We start from the raw sequence: 9,187 nt of genomic DNA, 5'->3' as shown, positions 1-9,187 counted from the left end.
TGAGGGTAAATTTGTTGTAGCAGCATAATCCAGTCTATCTAGACCAATTTTTTAATTCAAGTTAGTAGTTGATATACAATCTTAGATTGGTATCAAATATACAACACAGTGGTTCAACAGTTACCACATTATTAAATCCTAACCCCCACTAGTGCAGTTACTATCTGTCAACATAGGAAGATGTTACAGAATCATTGGCTATTCTAGACCATTTTTAAAATACTTCCTTTTCCCTAATATCTAAAATACTGATGATATTTACATAATAGGATTATTGTAAAAGTGAAAAGAGACTTTTTATAGGACACACCTAAACATATTGTCAAACTAGCAAGAAGCAGAAGGAAAGAGTTTAATATATGACAATCCTGGTGAATCTTTTTTTCTTTTTTTTCTAAAAGTGAATAATAGGATTATTGTAAAAGTGAAAAGAGACTTTTTATAGGACACACCTAAACATATTGTCAAACTAGCAAGAAGCAGAAGGAAAGAGTTTAATATATGACAATCCTGGTGAATCTTTTTTTCTTTTTTTTCTACCAACTGCAAGGTTTCGCTACTTCTCACCTGTAAATTTCTCTTTGACTTGAGAATTTGGTCAATTATTTAACCCAAATTTATTGGTGACTATTCTGTCTCCCACACTGTGCTAGGTGCTGACCTCAAGGGCAGGTCATAAGAAGGGTGGTGGGTCTGGATTTTCTCTGAATCCAAACTGAGGACAGGACATATATTTTCTGGAAATGGAGAGAAGGTGGTCTGGAGAATGTTAGTACTGTCTCTTTCTTGATTTTGAAGAAGCCATAAATGAAACTCTTTAGAGGAAAGTCTAGGGATGTTGATGATAGTCATGAGAAGGCCCTTTGGGAGGGGAATAGCATGTCATTTTTGCTTTATAAATGTCTTTCTATATTTCTGCAACTAGCTAAGGGGGAGTAAGAGAGCAAAACTGTCAGACCAGCAGCATCTTAATTATGGAGATTAGAAATATTTTATGCATTTGACATAGTCTCTTCTAAATTACATAGTATTAGGGAAAATGACTCTGTCTATTGCCAATGAAAAAGGAAGAAAGGCAATCTGAGAAAAAGTACAGGTGAATTTTGACAGGTTGTCCAATAGAATAGTAATAGTTGGAGGTTAAGAAAAAAAAAAAACAACTAAAAACTAGGCTAATGCTGCAATGTTCGTTGCCTGACACAAATCTCTTAACAGGACTTGAGGGAAGCTGGGAATGATTGTAGGAGCTAAGCTTAAAATCGCTAGTCCAGCCAGACCTCCCAGCCTCTCTGCTCCCTTTTTCCTTCACTGTTCTGCAGTACCACACTAGGAGACACGCTATTGGAGTGCTAGGGAGGAGAGTGAGCTGACCGTCACGTCAGGCTTCATTCCCAGGTAGTCTGTGTGCTTAGCTCAGTTGGAGAAATATCAGTCAGTATCCCTGAAATGGCACCTTCAAAAAGTTCAATTACTTCCCAAGGCCTAGTAATTTCCTGCCAGGCAGAGGAGAATATGGTTCTACAAGAATTGAGGTTCCCATCAATCATACTTAGCCATCATTTTGTGGAATTGTGCAGGGGAGTTGATGAGGGGCAACATCTTTAGCACCTACTGGTTTTATTATTTAATCTGTCCTTCCTCTAGACCTCCCTGAAAGATATCATCATCGTGATCTTTTTAAAGCAAAAAGCTCCCTCTAGTACCTATTTGCTCCAAATCCTCTGTTCCTTTTGTCTATAGGACGTACAAACTCCATGGCCCATGGATGCCAGGACATAAGGTAGATAGAAGCCGACACCTGGCAGAAGAGACTTTAGAGAGCATTGGGAACTGTGGTAAACTGGAGAGCTCATGGGCAGGATCCCCCAACCCTCATCATCTCCTTACAATGTGATACTGTTATTTCTTCAGTCAGGGGTGGAGTGGTGGTAGCATCTAAGGTCCCTTCCCTTGAAGCTGGATAGGTCTGTGACTATAACAAAAGTCACGTTATCCACTTTCTGAGGCAAGGCTATAGAAGATAACGCAGGGTCAGCCTCATCCTCTTGGGATGCCCACTCTTCGAACCCAGCCATGTGCTGTGAGGAAATCCAGGTCATATGGAAGATTCAGTGTAAGTAATGTGGCTGACAGCCAACAGCCACCATCAAACACCAGGCATGTGACTGAGGAAACTGAGATGACTCCTGCCCCATCCACTGTGTGACTGTAACCACATGAGATACCCAGGTGAGAACTGCCTAGCTGAGCCTACTCAGTCCCCAGGACTGTGATTGATAATAATAAATAATTATTGTCTTAAGTCACCAAGTTCTTTTTGGTTTGTGATGCAACAATAGATTGTGAGAACATCTAACAGGTCTTATTCATTTCTAAGCCCGCATTTTGCTTAAGTCATTTTATTCCTGAGAACTCCCTTTCTCTCCCGCATCTTTGCTTAATGGAGACCCACTTGATGTTCAAGGACCCAGCTCAATGCCATTTCCTCCTTGAAGCCTTTCCAATCATCACATTTAATAGTGATTGTTCTTTCTCTGTACTCTGGACACTTCACACAATTTCTCCATGATTAAAAGGTTGTTTGGGAGAACGGCTTCCCCCATAGTCATATATATATATATATATACGTATATATATATATATATATATATATATATATATATACGTATATATATTGTTTTGGTATGGTTAATGTACAATTATTTGAACATTGTGGTTACTAGACTCCCCCTATTATCAAGTCGCCCCCACATACCCCATTACAGTCACTGTCCATCAGCGTAGTTAGATGCTATAAAGTCATTCCTTGTCTTCTCTGTATATACTGCCTTTCCCGTGTCCCCACCTCCTCCGCTACATTATGTGTGCTAATCGTAATGTTCCTTTTTCCCCCTTGTCCCTCCCTTCCCACCCATCCTCCCCCGTCCCTTTCCCTTTTTTAACAGTTAGTCCATTCTTGGGTTCTGTGAGTCTGCTGCTGTTTGGTTCCTTCAGTTTTTTCTTTGTTCTTATACTCCACAGATGAGTGAAATCATTTTGATACTTACCTTTCTCTGCTTGGCTTATTTCACTGAGCATAATACCCTCTAGATCCATCTATGTTGCAAATTATAGGATTTGTTTGTTTCTTATGGCTGAATAATATTCCCTTGTGTATCTGTACCACATCTTCTTTATCCATTCATCTACTGATAGATACTTAGGTTGCTTCCATTTCTTCGATATTGTAAATAGTGCTGTGATAAACATAGAGGTGCATATGCCTTTTTGAAACTGGGCTACTGCACTGTTAAGGTAAATTCCTAGGAATGGAATTCCTGGGTTAAATGGTATTTTTGTTTTGAGTTTTTTGAGGAAACTCCATATTGCTTTCCACAATGGTTGAACTACTTTACATTCCCACCAGCAGTGTAGGAGGGTTCGCCTTTCTGCACATCCTTGCCAACATTTGTTGTTGTTTGTCTTTTGGATGCTGGCCATCCTAACTGGTGTGAGGTGATATCTTGTTGTGGTTTTAATTTGCATTTCCCTGATGATTAGCGATATGGAGCATGTTTTCATGTGCCTGTTGGTCATCTGAATTTCTTCTTTGGAGAAGTGTCTGTTCAGCTTCTCTGCCCATTTTTAATTGGTTTATTTGCTTTTTGTTTGTTAAGGTGCATGAGTTCTTTATATAATTTGGATGTCAACCCCTTATCAGATATGTCATTTATGAATATATTCTTGTCGCGCGCCCCGTCCTCGCCGGCAAGAACAGCACGCAACAACAGCAGGATTCTTCTGCAGAAAGCTTTATTCTTCAGCTCTTTGTGAAACAAATGAGTTGGGCAGGACCCAGAGGGGAAGGAGAGGCTTGCTTATATAGTTCTCATGCTCTGACCTGGTTGGTGCAGCTCCATATGCCTTATTAGCATAACCATTTGGTGGGTCTCATTGGTCCTTATGCCAAGGCGCAATTAGCATGTAGTTTAGTGGTGTGGGATGATTTGTCATTAGGAAGTTCGGGGCCTTCCGGCTGCCCTGCATGGGGCGCTATTTTCTGAGCACGGCTGCCAACATCTCCCCCTTTTTTGTCTAACAGAAGCTCAAGGCGGAACTTGCCAGCAGAGGCGGAGACAGAGGCCTGACCTCCATCATACTTCCTGATGCCCCCTTTTTGGAGAGGGGTTCTGGGCATCTACCCCTATGCAGTCAGGCATGCCTCTCAGAGGGGTCCAAGACCTCTTGCAGTGCTTTGCCTCGCATCCTCTGGCTGGCGTTGGGACCGCTTGGTACAAAGGGTTTGGACCCTTTTTCTCAACCCTCTTGCACCATGAGCTTCTTAAAGAAAGCTGTGATTAAGCATTGAGGTACTCGGGCCTGGTGCAGTGCCACATGGGCTCAGGGTGCAAGAGCTACCTCAAGCTAAAGCTGAGCTTCCTTCTTAAGCATATTGAGCCACACTTGGGAAGAGGCGCCAATGTCTATCGCCATTAGGGCTTGAGCAAGGATCACCTTGTCCTTATGTTGATTGCGGAGTCTGCATAACAACCAGAGTAGGAGCATGAGACCTCCAAGCATGAACACGCCCATCCCAGCCATGCCCGCCCACTCCTTGACGTGGGAGAGAGCTCTGAGGAACCAGGAAGAGAGTCCTTCTGCTACGGAGATATCTAGACGGGTGGAGTTGATGTGGATTATTTCTCGCCGCAGTTCTAGTGCTCCATCAAAGTCCTGGGACCAGTTTCCTGAAAGATACTGGGACAGGCCTCGTGACAGATTAGTGAAAGCATTTAATACTTCTGTTAGTGATCCTGGCTTGTTTGTGGCTCTGTAATATGGCTGCGGCTAGGCCCGCGTTGGTGAGTGGCCCTCCTATTTCTCTACAGGCTTTCAACCAAGCGTGTATCCCTTTCTGTTTCCAGGGTGTTATCGCCTGTCTGCATTCCTTGGTACATTGTTCAAATACTAATTGCTCTACCAGGGGCATCGCTTGTTCCTGATCTCCAAATATTCTGCCTGCGGCCTCCATCATACGAGCGACAAAGTCAGAAAATGGCTCGCTCGGCCCCTGAATAATTTTTGTCAAATTGCCTGATACTTCTCCTTTGTTGGTGAGGGCTTTCCATGCCTTGGCGGCGCACGTGTTTATTTGTGCATATACCTGTAAGGGGAAGGCGGTCTGGTCGGCTACCCACTGTCCTTGGCCCGTCAGCATATCATATGACCATGCAGGCTGTCCTTCGGCCGCGTTTGCGCGTGCCTGGGTCATGCTGATATCATGCCACAATGCCTTCCATTCTATGTATTGCCCCATACTAGAAAGGCATGCCTTAGTTACATATTGCCAGTCTGCGGGTGTCATGGCTGTCTCTGTTAATCTCTCAACTTGTGCTATGGTATAGTTAGCACTGACTCCATAAGCCCGAACGGATTCTGCTAACTCCTTAACTTGTTTATGGCTCAGGGGCTGGTGAGAGCGTACACCGTTATCCTCAAATACAGGAAACATTTGTCTAATTGCCTGAAGAGTATCTGGGTGGCAAAAGGAGAGTGCGCCACTCACATAAGGTGGCGGGGCAAAGGGCGTCGGGGGACACCCTGCTTTCATTTTTTCCTTGGTCCGCTTTTCAACTTTGCTGGTTCCCTTACTTCTACACTCTGCGGTTTTATTTTCTTCCCCTTCCTCTGCGGACGTTAATTCCTCCTCAGATTCCCTATTGGAGAGTTGGAGGTCCCTCAACTCTTTCCAGGGGTATTTACTATTTTCTCCGAGGCGATTGTCACTCGCTTCTCGGGGCTCTTTCGCTTTTGCCCTAGGCGGGCTTTCTCCCTCACTCTGAGGTTTCTTTACCTTCGTTTTTGTGGCCTTTTTTCGGCCGCGCGCGCTCTCTGTTTCCCGTTCCGTTTCTGACATGCTCTCTTGGATATCTGTCAATGCTCTCTGACCTTCTTTTATTACCTTTTCACATCTCTCATCTTGCAGACAAGCTCTAATCAGTTTCCAGAGGGGCCTGGTGCCTCCCCTCAGGCTACCCTCCTCCTCCTCTCTATCAAGATCTTTCCCCAGTTTGTCCCAGCTCGGGATTGAGAGGGACCCTGAACAAATGAACCAGGGGGCCACACGGTCTATCTCCTTCACAAAAGATCCTAAGACTTTGCTGGAGACCTTCAAGTTTCGCTCTTTGAGAGCTGTCTGCAGCGCCGTGACTAATGATGGTGCATTCCCCATGGTGCCTCCTTATTTACAGAGAATCATCAACCATTATCCTAAAAAGCAGGGGCCTCTCGGAACTTACCCCTCCGGGCTTTCTTCTGACCTGCAGTTCTGAATCCTCTCCAGATGTCTGAAGGGTCCTCCCTGTGCCGGTGATGTTCTGGTTCCCGGGATTCGGCACCACTTGTCGCGCGCCCCGTCCTCGCCGGCAAGAACAGCACGCAACAACAGCAGGATTCTTCTGCAGAAAGCTTTATTCTTCAGCTCTTTGTGAAACAAATGAGTTGGGCAGGACCCAGAGGGGAAGGAGAGGCTTGCTTATATAGTTCTCATGCTCTGACCTGGTTGGTGCGGCTCCATATGCCTTATTAGCATAACCATTTGGTGGGTCTCATTGGTCCTTATGCCAAGGCGCAATTAGCATGTAGTTTAGTGGTGTGGGATGATTTGTCATTAGGAAGTTCGGGGCCTTCCGGCTGCCCTGCATGGGGCGCTATTTTCTGAGCACGGCTGCCAACATATTCTCCCATACTGTAGGATGTCTTTTTGTTCTACTGATGGTGTCCTTTGCTGTACAGAAGCTTTTTAGTTAGATATAGACCCACTTGTTCATTTTTGCTTTTGTTTACCTTGCCTGCTGAGATATGTTCATGAAGAAATTGCTCATGTTTATGTCCAAGAGATTTTTGCCTATGTTTTTTTCCAAGAGTTTTATGGTTTCATGACTTACATTCATGTCTTTGATCCATTTTGAGTATGGGGTTAGACAATAATCCAGTTTCATTCTCTCACATGTAGCTGTCCAGTTTTGCCAGCATCAGCTGTTGAAGAGGCTGTCATTTCCCCATTGTATGTCCATGGCTCCTTTATCATATATTAATTGACCATCTATGCTTGGGTTTATATCTGGGCTCTCTATTCTGTTCCACTGATCTATGGGTCTGTTCTTGTGCCACTACCAAATTGTCTGGATTACTGTGGCTTTGTAGTAGAGCTTTAAGTTGGGGAGCATAATTTCCCCTGCTTTATTCTTCCTTCTCAGGATTGCTTTGGCTATTCAGGATCTTTTGTCATTCCATATGAATTTTAGAATTATTTGCTCTAGTTCATTGAAGAATGCTGTCAGTATTTTAATAGGGATTGCTTTGAATCAGTAGATTGCTTTAAGCAGGATGGCCATTTTGACAATATTAATTCTTCCTGGCCAAGAGCAGGGGGCAAATCTCCATTTATTAGTGTCCTCTTTAATTTTTCTTAAGAGTGTCTTGTAGTATTCAGGGTATAGGTCTTTCACTTCCTTGGTTGGCTTTAATCCTAGGTATTTTATTCTTTTTGATGCAATTGTGAATGGAATTGTTTTTCTGATTTCTCTTTCTGCTAGTTCTTCATTAGTGTATAGGAATGCAACAGATTTCTGTGTATTAATTTTGTACCCCACAACTTTGCTGAATTCAGATATGAGATCTAGTAGTTTTGGAGTGGATTCTTTAGGGTTTTTTATGTTCAATATAATGTCATCTGCAAACAGGGACAATTTTACTTTTTCTTTACCAATCTGGATGCCTTTTATTTCTTTGTGTTGTCTGATTGCTGTGGCTAGGATCTCAAGAACTATGTTGAATAAAAGTGGGGAGAGTGGGCATCCTTATCTTGTTCCTGATCTTAAAGGAAAAGCTTTTAGCTTCTCACTGTTCAGTATGATGTTGGCTGTGGGTTTGTCATATATGGCCTTTATTATGTTGAGGTACTTACCCTCTATACCCATTTTGTTAAAAGTTTTTATCATGAATGGATGTTGAATTTTGTTGAATGCTTTTTCAGCATCTATGGAGATGATCATGTGGTTTTTGTCCTTCTTTTTGTTGATGTAGTGTATTATGTTGACAGATTTTCAAATGTTGTACCACCCTTGCATCCTTGTGATGAATCCCACTTGATCATGATGGATGATCTTTGAGGTATTTTTGAATTCAGTTTGCTAATATTTTGTTGAGTATTTTTGCATCTATGTTCATCAGTGATATTGGTCTGTAATTTTCTTTCTTTGTGGTGTCTTTGCCTGGTTTTGATATTAGAGTGATGTTGGCCTTGTAGAATGAGTTTGGGAGTATTCCCTCCTCTTCTACTCTTTGGAAAACTTAAAGGAGGATGAGTATTAGGTCTTCACTAACTGATAAAATTCAACAGTGAAACTATCTGGTCAAGGGATTTTTTTTCTTAGGTAGATTTTGATTACCAATTCAATTTCTTTGCTGGTAATTTGTCTATTCAGATTTTCTGTTTCTTCCTCGGTCAGCCTTCGAAGGTTGTATTTTTCTAGAAAGCTGTCCATTTCTTCTAGGTTATCCAGTTTGTTACTATATAATTTTTCATAGTATTCTCTCATAATTCTTTGTATTTCTGTAGTGTCCATAGTGATTTTTCCTTTCTCATTTCTGATTTTGTTTATGTGCGTAGATTCTCTTTTTCTTGATAAGTCTGGCTAGGGGTTTATCTATTTTGTTTTTTTTCTTGAAGAACCAGCTCCTGCTTTCATTGATTCTTTCTATTGTTTTCTTCTTCTCAATTTTATTTATTTCTGCTCTTATCTTCATTATGCCCCTCCTTCTACTGACTTTGGACCTCATTTGTACTTCCTTTTCTAGTTTGATTAATTGTGAGTTTAGATCATTCATTTGGGATTGTTCTTCTTTCCTGAGGTAGGCCTGTATTGCAATATATTTCTCTCTTAGCATGGCCTTCACTGTGTCCCACAGATTTTGTGTTCTTGAATTATTGTTGTCATTTGTTTCCATATATTGCTTCATCTGTTTTTATTTGGTCATTGATCCATTGATTATGTAGGAGCATGTTATTAAGCCTCCATGTGTTTGTGGGCTTCTTCATTTTCTTTGTGTAATTTATTTCTAGTTTCATACCTTTGTGATCTGAGAAGCTGGTTGGCACAATTTCAATCTTTTTTAATTTACTGATGTTCTTTTTGTGGCATAG

This window comes from Manis javanica, chromosome 2 (genome assembly GCF_040802235.1).
Source record: "Manis javanica isolate MJ-LG chromosome 2, MJ_LKY, whole genome shotgun sequence".
In the NCBI taxonomy this organism is placed as follows: domain Eukaryota; kingdom Metazoa; phylum Chordata; class Mammalia; order Pholidota; family Manidae; genus Manis; species Manis javanica.
This window is presented reverse-complemented; position numbering follows the sequence as displayed.